The sequence below is a fragment of the Leptidea sinapis genome, chromosome 6 (assembly GCF_905404315.1).
Source record: "Leptidea sinapis chromosome 6, ilLepSina1.1, whole genome shotgun sequence".
NCBI lineage: Eukaryota > Metazoa > Arthropoda > Insecta > Lepidoptera > Pieridae > Leptidea > Leptidea sinapis.
This window is the reverse complement of record NC_066270.1, coordinates 10,395,268-10,415,964: the sequence shown is the minus strand read 5'-3', so window position 1 is coordinate 10,415,964 and position 20,697 is coordinate 10,395,268.

Sequence of the window (20,697 nt, the reverse complement as noted above, 5' to 3'; positions counted from 1 at the left end):
AATTCATTCATTTAAAAAAAACCAAAGGCTTGTTCTTTTTTAATTTTTCACATAAATTTTGAGGTTATATCAAAAAATTGTAAAAATAAAAGTTGTAGATCATTTAATTACCTACTTTCCATAGGACTTGCAATTTTGCCGGAAATCGAACCCCCCTTTTCCACTTCCCGACCTCAGATCGCCGTAATTTATTTTTTCTTTCATTTTTGTTATATTCTCTTCCGTTTCCAATGGATTTCATCCTACTGTCAGTTACTACTGGAGTTATTATTTCGAATTCCTGACCCACTCTCTCGTGTCAATACTATAATTTTTTTTCACTTCTTATCATTTTCAAAGGCTTCAGCACTGGTCTATTTTGCTTGTAGCTTTATTTATTAATTATATTAAATTATCTTTATCTTCAAGTTGTAAACAAAAAATGTAATTCCTATTAGGCATGTCGAGTTACCCTATAAGTGGAGTTTACAAGATTATAAAAGAATCTTTAAATGTGTCCATAGATTATGATAGTTTTATGGTTGTTGACTTCCTATAAATAAATATCGCAATACGCATGGGCTTTTCTGTTTGTGAATTCCAATTACTTACACTGCTTCATTGTGTGTCTTCTACCGCATTTATCACGGGGAGTATTCCGAAGAGCTGTTTAACCAGATTCCTGCCGTCGAATTCCACCTTCGCACGACGAGACACAAGTTAGGATATCATCCTCACCATCTGGATGTGTGGCGGTCCTCCACAGTGCGGTTTTCAAGGAGCTTTCTACTTCGTACTACAAAGCTGTGGAATGAGCTTCCTTGTGCGGTGTTTCCGGGACGATACGACATGGGTACCTTCAAAAAAAGCGCATACACCTTCCTTAAAGGCCGGCAACGCTCTTGTGATTCCTCTGGCGTTGCAAGAGAATGTGGGCGGCGGTGATCACTTAACACCAGGTGACCCGTACGCTCGTATGTATTCCATAAAAAAAAACAGAAAATAAGTCTGGGCAACCAAACAACTATATTATAATTATTGTCATCAAGTTCTCTAATACCAAAGTGTCATTCAATAGAACGACACGTTCCATTTAAAATCCTTATCTACATTGAGGTGTCGCGTGCACGGATGACTCTCTATGTCATCCTCAAATTCCCGTCAGGTGTCAATGAAACGAGAGACATTTGTAAAAGTTTTCCTCAGGTTACGCTATCTGTGAAGATGTCTTGGTAACGCGACTCTTCCAACTTTACTACGGATCGGATGAAATTAATTTTCCTTTGTAGCTTCGTGGAGTTTTTCTTGCGATTGTATTTGATAGATTTGTATTTTAACTTTTATTGGATCTGTATTATCCTCTCTATTGATTATATTGATACTTAAAATATAAAATTTACCTCTTGTATAAAGACTTAAAATATAGTTAATCAATTTATTGAATTCACTATTAAAACAAAGTACTTGTAGTAAAATTGGAAAATAAATATGTTTGATTAAAATATAACTAATATTCATATTATATTATATATTTTCAAATTTAAAACTTATTTAAACAGTATTCTATTTTATTGATTTGTAAAAAATGAAGCTGTAAATATTGATTTTAAAGAGTGGCAAAGAGTTTCTTGCCTATACTTCTTCTCATTAAAGCAAAAATAAAGGTAAATACAAAAAAAAAATTGACATTCATAAATTTTCATTTTATTGACCTACATGAATAAAGTGATTTTGATTTGATTTGATAAAACTGATAATTTATAAGAATGATCGAATACGTTCCCTCGATTCACATAATATCTTCATTCCACCATTTAATAAATAGTTAATATCAACTTGAAATTAAGCAAAATTATTTAAAATTTCTATCGGCATGAGTTTTCTTTAACATTGTTCATTGAAGGGCAACTTTTTAAGTAAACATAAGTCGACGAGCGTTGACACAATAAATATTTTGAGTTGTCTAAAGTTTCACAAAACAACAAGGCACCAATCTTTAATGAGTTTTGTTTCTTAATTTGACGTCACTTGTCCAGATTAATGGGCGTGAACTGAAAAGTTTAGCTGAAGAACTCTTAACGAGTTTTGGTGGTATTGTTGACTCCATTGAGGAGTACAGCGACGGATGTGTTCTATTGAGATTTATTAAGACTAAATCTTATATGAATAATGAAGAATATAATGCGTGTAACTACTGTTTTAGTGCTTGAGTATATGACAATTCTTGAATTATAATTTTGGCTCAAACTCTATAGTGAAACTGAAATCTTTATCAAGGCGAGGTGAGCGATACGATTTACAAGTATTATTGGGTCTTTATTCATAAACTCTTAGATGATTTATCCGTCTAGACAGAGTCACTTACTGTTAGATAACTGATATAATATCAGTTTAGCGTAGCTTGTACTTTGTACGCGTAAATTCCTCAAAATAGAGGTTAGTTGTAAAGTGAATTTTTGTCGACGTTTTCACAACTATCATTGTCTATCTAACCGTATTAATGAGCTAAGTTTAAAGTAATAATATTTATATATACAATTATAATTGCGTATCTTCCCTTCCCCCCTCCCATAGTCGGGAACTCAGTTTCAATAAATAGTGTAGGTGATAAGAGAAGTATTGGTGGAAGTCTATGTTAATATCCAATATATTACAATCAATAACAAGAGACTGGGTAAACCGACAGACAGAGAAACGCCAACCATTTGCATCGTCATCATCATCAGCCGGAAGACGTCCACTGCTGGACAAAGGCCTCCCCCAAAGATCTCCAAAACAATCGGTCCTGCACTGCCCTCATCCAACGTATTCCGGCGATCTTGACCAGATGGTCGGTCCTACTTGTGGGGAGCCTACCAACACTGCGTCTTCGTACGTGGTCGCCATTCGAGGTCTTTACTGCCCCACCGGCCATATTTGCGTCGAACTATGTGCCCTGGACACTGCCACTTTAGTTTCGCAATCATTTGGGCTATGTCAGAGTCTTCAGTTCTCTTACGGATCTCCTCAATTCTGATTCGATCTCGCAGGGAAACTCTGAGCATAGCGCTCTCCATTGCCCTCTGAGCAACAATGAGCTTTCTAATCACCTATTGGATAGAACATAATAAATAAAGAGCCGATTGTTTAATCAGTTATACTGCAAAAACTACTGAACCGATCGGAATAATTTTTATACCATAAAATACAGCGTGTGTCGGAGGAGGTTTTAGTACAAGAAAATATGTTGGTGTTATCCGGAATCTATTTGTTTTGACTTATAATTCAATCAAGCAACTTAGATAACGGGCGCGAGGTACTTAATTTATATGACAAAACAATGTTTGCCGGGTCAGCTTATTATAAATACATACAAACTAAACTACACAGCGCACCTGACATTTATCACTTCAAAAGTAGTTTAAGATTTAATCTAGTGGCAATACCCCCACGAAGAAGCGCCTTCTTCTCTTTTCTGGAAGTATTTCGTGATATTTCATAGCTATCTTCTGGAAGCATTTCGTAATTTTTCATAGCTGTCCTCGACGCTGATCCCACATAGCAGAAGATAAAGAATACGGCACGGCCATTTTATATTAATTTTCGTAGCAATATAAGGTTAACAAGCTGTAACTTAAGTCAGGGGAGAAGGTGTACCAGTGGGAGGCTCCTTTGCAGGGGATACGGGCTAGACTATGGGTACCACAACGGTGCCTTTTTCTGCCATGAACCAGTAATGTGTTAAAATAATTGGGTTTAGCTAGTAAACTTACTGGGCATACAAGACTTAACATCTTATGTCTCAAGTTGACGAGCGCAATTGTAGTGCCGATCAGAATATTTGGGATTTTCAAGAATCTTGAGCGCCACTACGTCGTAATGGGCAGGGTGTATGAATTACCATCAGCTGAACGTCCTGCTCGTCTCGTCCCTTACTGTCATAAAAAAGGGTATTATAGGTAGTTATTTGTTACCTGTATATATAAAAATGAATTGCTGTTCGTTAGTCGCGCTAAAACTCGAGAACGGCTGTACCGATTTGGCTAATTTTGGTAAATATATAGGAAAACGATGCTAAATTAAATAAAAACAACAAATTTGTTTTTCATTTGATGTGTCCATACATAATTTCTATGAGAGAGTTTATTGACGCACGGTTTGACAGTTCTGCTGTGAAACAATTTCATTACGACAGCAGGGTGCATATTTTACGAACTAATTTTTGATGTTATGATATATTATTGACAAAATCATATAAAAACATTATTTTATTTATTATATACAGAACAACGTCAGTCGGGTCAACTAGTTTATTATAAATGCGGCATTTAATTGAAAAAGTCAGAATTATATGGATCAGTATTACAGGGACAAGTAATCTTAAAATTGGTGTAACTTTAGATTGCGTTTATTAATAAGATACTTAAAGCTTGAAAGCATTATGACAAAATGAGCTTTTGCCAATTTCGCGAGAGCAAAATAAAAATAAGTACAAAAATGCATACATATAATAATTATATGTATGTGTGAGTGTATATGTTTCAAAATAAAGTACCTGGAAGACCGAGCCTTGCCCTGTTTTTTAAGAAGGTACAAAACTTGAATAAATAAACTAATAGGACATCTGGATTCGAACCGGGGCCTTCTACTTTCCGGATCACCCAACCCATCTGAGCTATTATAGTCTTGTATATAGTGGAGAAATTTACCTTTATAATCTAAATTTATTGTAACAGTTTCAATATACATATAATTCTATATATATACAAGCAATTCTTGTATATATAATATTTAATATATATATATATACAAGAATTGCTCGTTTAAAGATGTATGATATTCTTAAAGCATTTTGAAGATAGGTGATAGTTACAATCTGAATTTTGTATAGTAACGCTGCATTTGACGTCATAATGCCTATGTCTAACTTAAGATCAATTTTTAAATGTCGTTAGTACATCTATACAATTATTTAAGTCTTATTTAGTGTTAATTCCGCCAATATTTGTTTTTTTTTAAAAAAAAAAAAATTCGACACATGTTTCGCCTCTACACGAGGCATCCTCAGGACTTGTTGTTGAAATCTGGCACGTGACTGGACTCTGGCCAGTTTTATTTTTTAAACCAATATCGGCGGAATTAACACTAAAGAAGACTTAAATCATTTGTATAATTATGGATTTCCGCAAAGTAACGCCTAATTCAATAAATTTTTTGTTAGTACATCTATTTATCATTCACGTCTACAAGAGTACATGTAGTTACATTACACGCATATTTTTTGCAAAGTTTTAATTTGAGACGTGAGGCGAGCTTAAAAGCGATGTCTGGCAAGTTTCATCACCGCACAGATGCCTCGGTAGGAAGCTTACTTTGCAGACAAAGCCTACAAGTACAAAAGGCACAAGCTTTCCTCCATTTTGTGCTTGACAAGCCAAGAACGACGAATATATCATCTACACCTAAATTGCTCAACACATTGTGAATTATTTCAAAACCACTAAATATTCAAAATTTATGTATTTCTAAATTGTTATAATGTTATAAAAATTATTTAAAAATTGCTTCGACATCTGTTTTGTAAACACAGTGACCTTACAATAACGACGTCAAAATTGGAGTTTATCTTTTTCTATTTGTAAACAGTGTTTAGCTTGTGTTTAACTAAAACATCGTTAAGCATAACATAAACTGAAGTGTACAGGAACAACTATTGATTTGAATGTTCTGATGATATGAGATATGAAAATAATCAGAATTCTTTCCAATAAGAAAAGAATTATCGAAATCGTTTGGCGCGATATTGAGTTATTCGTCCATTTTTGGCGCACAAACTCATAGCAAATTTGAGACTTTTATAGTTGTCTCATGGATGCCATTGTCAGGTCTGAACCAAATAGCAATAGGACCACACGGGAAGCACCAGCTTTCAATTACAAAAAGAATTATCAAAATCGGTTTACTCATTCGAAAGTTCTGAGGTATTATAAAAAATACCGACGAATTGAGAACCTCCTCCTTTTTTGAAGTCGGTTAAAAATAATGCCTGACATCAAACTTTAACCTTGAATTATCAAATAATTCATAAACTCAAATGCAAACATTTCTTAATAAGCAACATATTGTTGTACACCTGTGTGCTCTCAAGTCGCTTCAATCCGGAGGAGCTGTCTGTTCCCCACATTATTATTTTGGCAATAATATAATGCATTGAGACAGCGCCCCTCTTCAGTAGCAGACGGTCTCGAGCTACAGAAATAGTTTCACAATTTCACTCTAATATTAGTCGTGTTCGTATTTAGAACGGCGACCTTTTGTGTTTGAAATTTGCACCCTTGATATATTAAACAAATCATTGTTGAACACTTATAGTGCGTTATAAAAACACAAACAATCAGGAGCCCTATACCAAAATCGAAATACGAAGTTTCGGTTGACGGATCGTACATTTTCCTATTACGAAAGTGTTTCGGATCCGAATGCGAAGTTCGCGATCAGATTTTTGTCATTTGTTTACCTTATTCCCAAATTCACTTGACATTTACTTTTTCATTGTTTGAGATGAATAAAGGTCGTAACTACAACTTAACTTTTTATGGTTATGTCTGTGGTTCCGAAACGAAATCCGTCCGCACTATTCGGATCCGAAGTGCTTTGTTATAGGATTTAATTTGAAGTTCGTCGTTCTTTCGATTCGGACGAAACTTCGGATTTCTATTTTGGTTATAGACCTCCAGTTGTCAGAAATATATATATATATATAGGAGTATTCTGTTATTAATATTAGTAAGGTGATTGGCGGAATCGTAACGGAATTAATGTTTTGCCGTCGAGCCTGGTCGTGGGTTCGATTTCCCAGGGGTGAATAGTTCTACGAGAGATTGTTTGAGCAAACTAAAAATAATTTTTGGTGTAAATATTAAAATGAGTAAGAAATAATTATAATCATTAATTAACATTATGATTATAATATATATGCATAATGCTGATGTTAATTTAAATTGATTCTGTTATCATATTAATTAGTTTATGAGTCAGTTACAGGTTTGGATCATGACAGAATAGTAATTGAAATAAATTTTGACCTGTTAGATATTTAAGAGCTTTAAATATTCCGAAGAGCTGTTTGACCTCATTCCTGCCGCCGAATTCCACCTTCGCACGACACCCAAAAAGTTAGGATATCATCCCCACCATCTGGATCTGTGGCGGTCCTCCACAGTGCGGTTTTCAAGGAGCTTTCTTCCACTACAAAGCTGTGGAATGAACTTCCTTGTATGGTGCACCTTTCAGGGTTGATACGATATTGGTACCTTTAAAAAATCGCGTACACCTTCCTTAAAGACCGGCAACGCTCCTGTGATTCCTCTGGTGTTGCAAGAAAATGTGGGTGGCGGTGATCACTTAACACCAGGTGACCCGTACGCTCGTTTGTCCTCCTTTTCAAATACAGATTTAAGTTTCCACGCGACATTTTATACTTTCCCCTGAAAAGTTTAAATTAAAAAAAAAATCTAGTGCAGCTTAATATAACAATAATTAAAAGTACTACAATTCTGTTAATACGAAACATATTATAATATTTCCGATGGCTTTAGACTACATTATTCCCGAATACTTACATAATTTTTTTTTGTTTAGGACAGAACAGTGTCTGTTGAGTCAGCTAGTATAATATTAATATAGATTTTTTTTTATAAAATGGCCCTTTTTTATTTTGCCCCTAATTTTCCAGAAATTACCCCCAATTCCTAGGTACACCATAGAGCTGGCCTAGGTACATAGGGTATGTTGTACCTTGGTCATAAAACCCTTTTTTCGTTTTAATTATTAAAACACTTGTAAGTGGATTTTGGTGGAGAATACTGAAATAATTGACCTTTCAAAATATGCAAAAATCGTCCGAGTACAGTTCGTCGAGTAAAAACTAAAAATATATACCTAAAAACCAAAAAAACTGTCCTAGGTACAACAGGTTCCCCTACTATTAATTCTTAATACAAAAATATCACAATATATTTATTAAATAAAGATATTAAATCGGTATTGATAATTCTGTATGTCGCCCGATCTGTTGAGAACGAACCGATATAAATTCATTTGAGCTCTAGTCGCGTACATCCAATAAATGTATTTAAACTGATCAAGCTCACGTTTTTGCAATACGAGAAATACACAAGTGAACTAAAGAGATTAACTTGTGTTGTTCTATAGTAATGTTACAGCTGTAATATAGGAACATAGATGTACAATTGTTTATACTACATTCTCTGGGTGGATATAACTTTATATGTTTTATAGACGGACGAGTAAAAAAAGAAGGACTCCGAGCCGTAATATTAGCAAGTGAAGCACCGTTATGCTAGTGTGTGTGCGGTTACGGGGGATACTAGTTACACAATTTTTTCTCCCTTAAATAATCATATATGTCCACAAATACTTGTATAGTATCGTTTTTACACTTTTTCACAACGCACGACGGCATTTTTTAAATATTTTATCAACACCCATGCTGTAAATCCTCTATTAAAGATTCTGAAACAGTTAGCTTATTGCCAACATTAGAACACCCAATGTTCTAATAACCATTACATCATCCAAAAGTGTTGTAATGTTGTACTGAATTTCATAACAACACTTCTATGTTTTTTTTATTCCTTCATGCGCAAAGAGTTTCAACATACAGCCACATTCTTATTGCTCGATGCATGGTATCTGTATGAATTTAAAAAAAAAGAACATTTTCGTTTACGCGCGCTCCACACTCCCAGAACGTCGCGCGCCGTAAAAAAAAAGTAGGTTATTCGGATCCCCGCCATTTTTCTTCGATATTTTATTGTTTTGTTTACAAAAAATGAGCGATTCATTTGAAACGCTGCAGAAGAACATAATATTCGAGTGAATTTTAATTATTGCACTATACAAAATGTAAATTACTACTAAAATAAATAATTGTTTCATTATTACTTAGTTTATTTGTATATAATCAGTAATGAATGACATTAGGTTACTACTAGGACTGGTGTTTTAATGTTAGCAGTAAGCGAACTGTTCCAGAATCTTTTAGAGGATTCATATTCTGGGTGTAGATAAAGTCTTGTATGCAACTGTTGATAATTAGGTATTAAAACACTCATGTGATACTATTATCACATAAATCCACATTCGTATTTTAATACCCCTTATTACACAACAGTTGCATAAATAACTATTATTGAGACGCAAACTGATCTGTCACTGACGATGACAATTCTCATAAAGGTCGCCTATCGGCCTGTAGTAGTGTAAGTGTGTGCGTGGGGCTATGTATTTACCCGTTAATCGGTTTGTTTTGGTGCTACACTGTTATGTAAGGTGACACGTAGTCCTTATTTTTTTACTAGTCCGTGGTTTTATTATTAACTACTGATCCATCTCATCTTCACTTAAAAGTTGTGGGAAGATTAAAGTGTGACTCTTATTAGCAATAGAAATATAGGCGCGACTAGTTTACTTTAGTAGTTATTTCCAATGTATTTTGTCCTATGGGGCAACACTGCCGATATTAATATTATATTTGTGCTGCAGAAGAGGGCTATTCGCGCTATTTATAACCTAGGTCCTAAGAATCATTGAGAGCAAAATTTAAAGAAATTAACATCTTGCTTCTCAATTGATAATATAATGTATGCTCATGTAATAAGTTTAATTGTACAATATTACTTTGTAAACATATTTTTTAGTAAATTAAAAACTAAAAATATTTGAATTTTAATATTTATATACCATAGGGAGTGACGATAACATAACATATTGAAACAACACTTGGCAAACGTCAAGAAGTCAGCATCAGTTCGTAAAGGGACTCTGACTATGTATGTAACTTTTTCATGTTTTAAGTATAATTTATATTGATAAAAGATTTATAAATTTTCATGACTGACAGAAAAAGCGCTTTGTGTGTATTAAGTAGACATATTTTGTGTTCAATAATTATGGTAGCCAGCACTTGATGATACAACTCAGATGATACCAGTGGGAGGCCCCTTTGCATCGGATTTCTGCCATGAAATATAAATGAAATATAAATAAACATAGTAATGCTTATAGCATTACTATGTTTCGGTCTGAAGGGCTATTACTGGGCAAATGAGACTTGACAACTTATGTCTCAAGGTGACGAGCGCAATCGTAGTGCCGCTCAGAATTTTTGGGTTTTTCAATAATCATATCAATTACCATCAGCTGAACGTCCTGCTCGTCTCGTCTTTTATTTTCATACTCAGGTGCTTCCATCATACTCAATTAATTTATAGTGTAATTTTTTTTAACACAAATATCTTTATATTGAAAATTATTCGTGTTAACTTAAATGATATTATCCAAAGTAATTTAAAAATACAAAAATTATTTTTGTATCTTTTCTTTAACCTCTAACATATGTTTAAAGTGTTCTTCAATCCAGAATTATGATAAGAATTTTAATGGTAATTATTAGGTAGATACTCAAGAGGTTTTAAAAAGAATATAAAGCATTTGATTTCTTAAATTGATTATCTTTTCTAACGTTAATTAAAGCACTAACACACTACTAAAGAAATAGCGCTCTGAGAGAGATGAAATAGCACAGAAATTCACCAAGTACTTTTATTTGCGCTCAGAAAAAAATATCTGCTAATTTGCAGTGTATACAATTTATTTTCGATCATAATTTAGTTTCAAAATGCCCGATCGTTGATGACTGTTATTCGCCGAGATATCCAAGTTATTCTGCAGACGAGTAGTAAAACTTACAACACAGCCTATTTAATAGAATCTCTCAATTTATTTATATAGTAGCTGATACCAGCGACTTTGTCCGCGTATATTACTTTGGAATTGAAGATTATCTCATGTCCTATTCCAGTTCCGGTTCCTGTTTTCTCTCCCATTCCCAACACGTTATATGAATCGTATTTCGTGGAAGATTGCTATGGCAAATTAAACCTACTATTGGTATAGTTATAGCTCATCCACGTGATTTCAGTTATTCACAAATTCCACAGGAACGAATGATTTTTCTGGGATAAAATGTAGTTCATGTCCTTTCCCAAGCTCCAGTCTATCGCTGTACCTAATTTCATCAAAGTGGGTTCAGTAGCTCCAACATTAAAGCGTAACAAACAAACTTACATTCACATTTATAGTATTATTTGTATTATTAGTAGAGATAACGTTTAAAATACTATTTAATATTTATTGTTTAAGTAAAGATGATTTATTAGGTATTCTGGAGATAATAAATGCATATCACGTAATTACTACACCAATACAAAGCTGATGTATAATTTACGTGCTCGATTCAAACTAAACACGGAGACAGTTCCATATTATCTAACTAATATGTATTTCAAACGGAGCCTATGTAATCGATATCGATATATTCCCACCCCTACATATTGGATTAAAATGTTCAGGTGGTTTGACAATAAGCTTCCGGTATGACGCCGGTTTGCACTTCAAAGTTATAGGTTTGTTACAGCGAACTCGTGTTGCAAAGTGAATTAGGTGTGGTATACGGAACAAAGAATATATTGTATTATATTGAAAGAGTTTCACATAAATATACAATTTATGTATATTCATACATAGTTGCTTGCCTGTGCTAGAAAATAATTATATTTATCAGTGGGTTTATCATCCTTTGCACAGGATGCCGGCTAGATTACGGCGACGGTGCCTATTTCTGCCGTGAGGCAGTAATGTGTAAGCATTATTGTATTTCGGTCTAAAGGGCGCCGTAGCTAGTGAAATTACTAGGCAATTGAGACTTAACACCTTATATCTCAAGGTTACGAGCGCAAATGTAGTGCCGCTCAGAATTTTTGGGGTTTTTCAAGAATCCTGAGCGGCAATTACCATGCTGAACGTCCTGCTCGTCTCGTCCCTTACTAACATAAAAATATAACACACGACACGCCACTAATTAGGACATCATCTCCACCATCTGGATCCACAGTGCGGTTTTTAAGGATCTTTCTTCCATGTACTACAGACTTCCTTGTGCGGTGTTTCCGCGACGATACGACATGGGTACCTTCAAAAAAGCAGGTACATCTTCCTTAAAAGCTAGCAACGCTTCTGTGATTCCTCTGGCGATGCAAGAGAATTTTGGCGGTGGTGATCATTTAACACCAGGTGACCCGTGCGCTGGTTTCTGCCTCTTCCATTAAAAAAACAAAGTAGATAAACCGGAGTTTTCACTGAACCAAAGTTGGGCAAAGCACTATCAAATTGTTAAATATTGTTGTTATAGTATTAACTTCTGTTTATTTAAAAAAATGTTCTGCTTTTTAACAACTTCACAAGTTAAATACAATTTATTCGCAAAACGTTTCTTATTTCCGTTCTGAAGGAACCGCTACGGTTCGGTTCCGTAGACATAACAACTTTTAAGTAAATTAACAACTTATTTGTGGAAATATTAACTCTCATAACTTATTAGTTAGAACTGTTAATATAAACAGTTATAACTTGTTATTTATAACAGTTAATATAAACTGTTATAAATTGTTAGGTATAACAGTTAATATTTTTAGTTGTATTGATGAAGTCAGGCCTTTGGGTGAAGGCCTCCTGCATTTTTTTCCACACTATTCGGTCTTTGCCCAATATTAGCCAGTCTTTTCCAGCGTATTCAATCACATCATCAGCCCACCTCTTACACGCTCTTCCAACTTTTCTAATGCCCACCGGCCCTTTCCATTTCGTTGTCTTTATCGTCCATCTGTTGTCTGTGAGTCGTGATATATGACCGGTCCATTGCCATTTTAGTTTCAATGCGGAAAAAGGACATAGGCTACTTTTATTGCAAAAAAATAAATTGAGGGGTTGAAATAGGGGATGGCATTTTGTATGGAAATGCGTCATTATCGAAAATAAAACTATGAAACTACGTGTAGGCACTTGATAAGAAATTATTTATAAACATTTGTTCGTGCATTTCTCAAACTTTTACCTACATGGGGATGAAATAGGAGATAAAAGTTCACAGGGAATTACTATTAAAGACTGTCAACAATGACAAGGGCTATGCGCTGTATCATAGAAGAGCCAGCAACGGAAACAGCAGTTTGTGTGTGTATTATTTGAAAAGTATCCGAAAAGATAAAAATAAATTGCCCAAAGCAACTATTCAACGGGGACGAAGTCGCGGATATAAACTAGTAAATAATATATAAGTCTGGCCATGAATACTGTTATAATTAAAAATAAACAAAATATTATATTTGAATTTGGAATCTGTCAAAAAAACTGATCAAAGTAACTATTCGACGCGTACGAAGTCGCGGTTAAAAGTTGGAAAAAATAAATAAAGTTAAATCAACCGTAGTACTAAAGACCGAAAAATTAAATGAAATGAATCTATTAGGGTGTCGAGTAAAGTAAAATGATCAAGCCCGAAATGCCGCTTAGAAGACAGCCTAAAGATGTCAACTGTTGGCAGTTAATGGGAATTCATGGAAAAGGTCATGATGAAGATAAATGGAGGACGACGAAGGTGTCATTTGCCAAAACATACCAAACAATTTGTTAATGTTGAAAATGTAATTATTTCATACAACAGAATACTGTTAAAGTCTAAATCTACATTATTTTTCATATTCATTAGTAGTCTCGAAAGCAACTACCACTTTCACGAACTAATACCACTTAACTCAATAAAAAAAAACGTCTTGCAAGTTTTTATTGTTAAAAAATAAGAAAAACACACGACTACCTTAAAAAGCATCAAAATTTAACGGTTAAAATCTTAATCAAAATCAAGTTTAAACCGGTGTAAGCCGGACGGGCTACTAAAAATTAAAATTATAAATAAACACCTCCACCAATAAAAACTTGAGATAATTTATACGTCTAGATAGAGTCTCTTGCTGTTAGGCAACCGATAAAAACAGGCCAGGAATATTAGTTAAGTGTGCGTGACGAGCTACGTCTTACACTCGCTATTTGTATGACACTTTGTGTTAGTGTGCGTGTATTTCTCAAATAGAGGATAGTTTTAAAGTAAATTTTTTTCGACGTTTTCACAGATGTCATAGTCTTTCTAGACGTATAACGGCTGTTTTCAATAACCTATCTTTTCAAAATCCATAGTTTAATTTACTAGAGGTAAGACAAATATATCCTTTTACGCTTACTTACATTTCAATTACATCGACATAAAGCATTGAACTATGACTATATTGGACATAAGTATGGATAGATAAGAACTTGTCATTAAACGGTGACAGCAATGTATCCGTAACGAGAGTTTTTTGTTATTGAAATGTAAGTAAGCGTAGAGGAATAGATTTGTCTGCCTATAGTAAGTAAAACTAAGGATAGATAGGTTATTGAAATCGGTCTTAAATGATCTAAGAATAAAACGATAGTTCGAAACGATGTCAACAATAGAAGCTGTAGAAATGTAGGACGAAAGGGCTTAGTACAGAAGGTCATCACTCTGATGCGAATATAACAATCCACTTATACAGTCAGTCACAATTGCAAACTCTACATTCACATTACGCATTTTACCCGCTCTGTATCCAATGGAAATGATAACGTTTCGAATGGCAACACCGCAATTCCCTTATGGTAACACAATTGTGAAATTGTGTTTAGTGTTGCCATATTGATATTTGGCAGTTTCTGCGACGTCGATCAAATTCGAAATTCAATTTTGCGTATTGATTTCTAATTGTTTGGCTGGAACTTTTTGGCTGCTTCTAATATCCGACTGGCTGTTGAAGGACTTATTATTAACAAGCTCGCGCCCGCGACTTTACTCACGTACACTTGAACTCATTAATTTAATAATATTAACTTAACTTTTTTAATTGAAATATTTATAGGTGCGCTGATCGCTTTTTTATGCGTTTATTTAATAATGCTGAGCTGTGACGCTGGGCTATGTTACCGTCATTCGGTTAAAGTTGGCTCGCTTCGTCTAAGAGACTATCAGTTAGATCAAAATTATCTAGAGTAATTATTACCTGATAGTTGAACAAAGCATACAAGGTTTGTCAGTCAACGATACGTCACTCAAACGGTTCGCTCAGTACTAAGAGCGCTAGCAAGGAAAGCGAGAGCTTGCGGGTTCGAGTCCCACATCGTTCATAAATTTTTGTTTTCAAATTTTATTGTGTGTAAAGTGAGGGTTATCTAATATAACTTTAAAACGACAAATTGTTTAATATTTGCAGGATATCTCAAGTCAATTTCCTAATATGCAAAAATTGGGGTTGAGCAGATTATCAACTGTAAAGTAGATCCTGTAGATGAAGCCACAACCTGCGAGTTGAACAAAGCATACAAGATATCAACAATACGTCATTCGAACGGTTGGCTCAGTTGGAAGAGCGCTCGCATGGAACGCGAGAGGTCGCGGGTTCAAGTCCCGCATCATTCATATATTGGATTGACAAAGTAAAAATTGAAATTTAGTTTAGTATGGAACGTGCAGTGATTTGACATAATTTTGAAATCGCAGTAATAACAGTATGACGATTGGCAAAGAAGTATAATCCGGCTGAGTGTGAAAGCGAACAGTTGCTTAAAACGTAGTGGGTTTTGGCTATCTACGATTTAACAAGATTATATCCGTCATCTGTCAATCTGTCAATGTCTGCACGTTTCATGCAATCGAGTGAATCGCTGTTTTCTTAGAGAGTTTCGGTACGCTGCCGATTCCGACGGCGAGTCTATACAAGCACGTGCGCGCTCTATTTGAGCAGAATTTCGTGTATTGTGATCTACTAGTAACTATACTACCCATTAAATTATAATACAGATTGGTATTTCTTTGAATTATTAATACTTAAAAGCAGAAGATAAAATAAATTTCAGTTAACTCAAACGAGATTAAATCTTTTTTCTAAAAGCGTGTACATGGCAATAAAAACATACAACAATGTTCCAGAAGTTATAAAAATAATAATAAATCATTTATTTTCAGGCATTTTACCCATAAATCTACAAACAATCTTAGCTTAAATTACATTACAAGTTGAGTTTACTTTGATTTTATTTAAATTATAGATAAAAAAAATAATATATGTCATAATTACAATTAGAAAAGAGTTAAAAAAAAATATTAAATTTAATAAAGTCTTATAAAAAACACACCTAGCTTACTACAATTTGAGCGAGAACTACATTATCATCTTTTAAATAAAATGAATAATGTAATATAATCTTAACGAAAACTAAATAAATAATATTATAATATAATCTTATACCTTTAAACGAGCAATTCTTGTATATATACTATGTATGAGCTTTCTTCCTCGCACTACGAAGCTGTGGAATGAGCTTCCTTGTGCGGTGTTTCCGGGACGATACGACATGGGTACCTTCAAGAAAAGCGCGTACACCTTCCTTAAAGGCTGGCAACGCTCCTGTGATTCCTCTGGTGTTGAAGGAGTATGTGGGCGGCGGTGATCACTTAACACCAGGTGACCCGTACGCTCGTTTGTCCTCCTATTCCATAAAAAAAAATATATACAATCTGAAATTTAGTATACAGATATACTTAAATACTAAAAATACTTAAACTCTACAAATATACTTCAAAGTAGTTCGTTTGTACTCAGAGCGTCGCTATTTGAGATCATCTAAAATCAATTACTAATTATTCATAATAGTCAGGAACAATGCCAAACGCGACCACCAGAGGTATTCGTTCTGTTTCTGTCTGCAATTTGTCCTGCCACCTGGTGCTGCATATCACTGTGAAATGTATCCTAATATTCAAGATTTAAACCTTCATTCCACTTGTATAAGTAATTTATTACACTGTCAGAATGGCACTGTTGTATTTATAATCTTGTATCGAATTGTTGCTTGCCATATAACAGTGGGATAATTTATGTTGCTTGCAATCTCGCAAAAAAGGTCGCTCGGATTAATTGTGAATAGTATTTTCTATTGGTGTATTGGGTACTCACGATATATATTTGATGATGATATTTCGATCCAATTGCATGAATCGTGGTCACGGCAAAACTTGACGATTCACAATAAAATACTAGCTGACCCAGCAAACGTTGTATTGCCGATATTAAAATCGCGATACAAAATTAACTGTTGATCGTAGATGGGTGAAAATTTGAAGTTGTATGTATTTTTTAACGCTGACTCATGATCAAACAAATTAAAAACAAAATTGCCGTGGACCACCCTTAACATTTAGTAGGATGAAAAGTAGATGTTGTCCGATTCTCAGACCTACCCAATATGCACTCAAAAATTTATGAGAATCGGTCAAGCCGTTTCTAAGGAGTTTAACTACAAACATCGCGAAATGAGAATTTTATATATTAGATATATCGTGAGTTCTTGTCATATTAATTACAATGCTAAATTTCCGCCATGATAAAAGTTTAAAAACATATGTTGTGTATTTTTTATTAAAATTTGGTGGGAATTGTTAGTGTGGAATACTTTATCTAAAATGGACTGGATGGGTAGATTCTTCTTCTCACGCTGAAAGTAATGTGATGGGATTTTTGGGCGCTGGCTGTTATGCGCCTTTTTTACTGGTTGGAGCACAGCTGAGACCAATCCTTAATCTACTTAATTTTATTTTTTATTTTTATCTTTTTTATTTGAGAAACTTCCAGCCATTTTTACAAAATTTTACACAATAAATAGATTAATAAATTCTAATTACAAGCTTCCACATATGTTTTTAAATTGCTTAAGTTCAGATTAATGTATAAAACAAACAATAATGTAATACAAAATAGGTTCTAACTTATGAGATTAAGTGCTTCTTTTTTTTATGTTAGACTTACGTCGACACTGTCTTTGGTAAGCACATTCTTAGCTACACGAGGACTACAAGTAAAGAGGTCAAAACGGTCATCATAGCTAAACTTGTAGACTAAACCGCATGCAACGAGGAAAAAAGCTATTTTTCTGGTAGTTAGTGTGGCTGGAATCGATGCTTAACAAAGCCGGTTTCCTAAGACTACTAGTAGGAACATTAAGATTAATTTTGCTAAGAAACTCAGGACTATCAATGGTATTTCGGGCTAATTTCAGTAAAAACGCGATGTTAGACATATTTCGTCTCTGATATAATGGAAGTAGATGGAAGAATCGGCTTCTCTGCGGATATTCACACATTGTTATATTAAATTTATATGACAGATAACGCGTGATTTCCTTTCGATTCTTTCTATAATAAAGTCTATAATAGTTATTTATGCAGCTGTTGTGTAATAAGGGGTATTAAAACACGAATGTGGATTTATCTCACGAGGCAAAGCCGAATGTGATAATAGTATCACATGAGTGTTTTAATACCTAATTATCAACAGTTGCATACAAGACTTTATCTACACCCAAAATATGAATCCTCTAAAAGATTCTGAAACAGTTAGCTTACTGCTAACATTAAAACAGCCAGTCCTAGTAGTAACCTAATATCATCCATTACTGATTATATACAAATAAACTAAGTATTAATGAAAGAATTATTTATTTTAGTAGTAATTTACATTTTGTATAGTGCAATAATTAAAATTCACTTGAATATTATGTTCTTTTGAAAATTAATCGCTCATTTTTTGTAAACAAAACAATAAAAATATCGAAGAAAAATGGCGGGGATTCGAATAACCTACTTTTTTTTACGGCGCGCGACGTTCTGGTGGTATGGAACGCGCGTAAACCAAAATGTTCTTTTTTTGAAATTCATACAGATGCCACGCATCGAGCAATAAGAATGTGGCTGTCTGTTAAAACTCTTTGAGCATGAAGGGAATGAAAAAAAAAATAGGAGTGTTGTTATGAAATTCAGTACAACATTACAACACTCTTTTGGATGATGTAATGGTTATTAGAACATTGAGTGTTTTAATGTTGGCAATAAGCTAACTGTTTCAGAATCTTTTATAGAGAATTTAAAGCATGGATGTAGATAAATACAATTAATGAACTAAAACACTTAACAACAATTTATAATATTTTATATAAAAACAATAATTAACTTATAAATGAAGCAAGCATAATTTAATTAGATCGCGTACGATATAGATCTAGGAGTTTAAAGTTAGTTTAAGTTTTCATGCCAGCGCATTGTGAAAGGTGTTTAAGTATGTAAAACTTTGAGCGTATTCCACGAGGCAGCATCAGATAGATTAACTTATTTTACAAGTTCTTTGTTTTTTAATGAACATAGTAACATGTAAGACGAGAATTTGAGCTTACATTATGTTAAAATTTGAACATTATGGTAATTTATAACTTAAACATACTATACCTTTCTTACTTACTTCCTAGATTTTAATTACGTACTTTTGTATAATATTTCCCTATAAGAAGATTTTATTTCAATTTTGTCTCTTTTACTGACACTTATCGTATTATTTTGGATAATATACACTATATCTTTTTAAATTATAGCCTATGTGTTATTCTGATGTGTAAGCTATACTATTGTAATGTTTCATTAAAATCGATTTAGTGGTTTTTGCGGGACAGATGAACAAACATACATCCAGAAATCCATACATTCTTACAAACTTTCGCATTGACAATATTAGTATATTTAGGAATTAGTTTTGTAATTACGATGACTTTTGATGCTATTTTTGTTTTCAGACAGAAATTCACTGCTTTAAAAAACATCAGCGATTAATATAGAGACTATAGGGGTCCATAAGATGTTTACAAGTTTACGCTTTTTTTTAAATAAAATTAAAATAAATGATTATTTATTGAAAGCGATAGTTTAAGTCGTAGTTAGCTAGTTAAAAACATATCTATTCCACCTTCGCACGACACGCCACAAGTTAGGATATCATCCCCACCATCTGGATGTGTGGCGGTCCTCCACAGTGCGGTTTTCAAGGAGCTTTCTTCCTCGTACTACGAAGCTGTGCAATGAGCTTCCTTGTGCGGTGTTTCCGGGACTATATGACATGGGTACCTTCAAAATAAGCGCGTACACCTTTCGTAAAGGCCGGCAACGCTCTTGTGATTCCTCTGGTGTTGCAAGAGAATATGGGCGGCGGTGATCACTTAACACCAGGTGACCCGTACGCTCGTTTGTTCTCCTATTCCATAAAAAAAATCTCAATTTTCGTTCACAATCACTGTATAAGTAATGTTGAAATAACAGAACCCAATTTTGATATAGAAATCCGTATTGTTTACTTGTGGCTTCTACGAACCTTCAGGTAAAATGGGAAATGTGTTTGTAATACTCAAACATTATTCAGTAACGGAAGGATGTATCAACCCTTGATTATGCTTTGAATAAGGGTGCCTTACCAAATAATGCTAAAAACTAAGTTGTATATTAAACATGTGTTAGCATTACTGTGTTTCGGTCTGAAGGGCGCGTAGGTAGTGGTTAAACGAGATTTAACATCTTATGTCTCAAGAAGACGAGCGTAATTACAGTGCCGATCAGAATTTTTGGGATTTTCAAGAATCCTCAGCGGGACAACATTGATGGCACAGATTGGGAATGGAGCGACCGCCCTCAGGCTATTAAATAATAAGTTTGATTCTAGAATCTAAGAATAAGAATTAGAAGAATAAGAAGAAGAAAGTAACATTTACAATGTTACTTTGTAAATGTTACTTTAATTATTGTGAAACATATTTTTGATGAAAAAAAAGCCCGCTGAGTTTGTTGCGCCCATTCTTCTCAGGCCTGAGGCATTCATTTTGGGATGAGTGGTAGTTTTTTGACTTTCAATAAGTGATGTCAAATCCTATTTT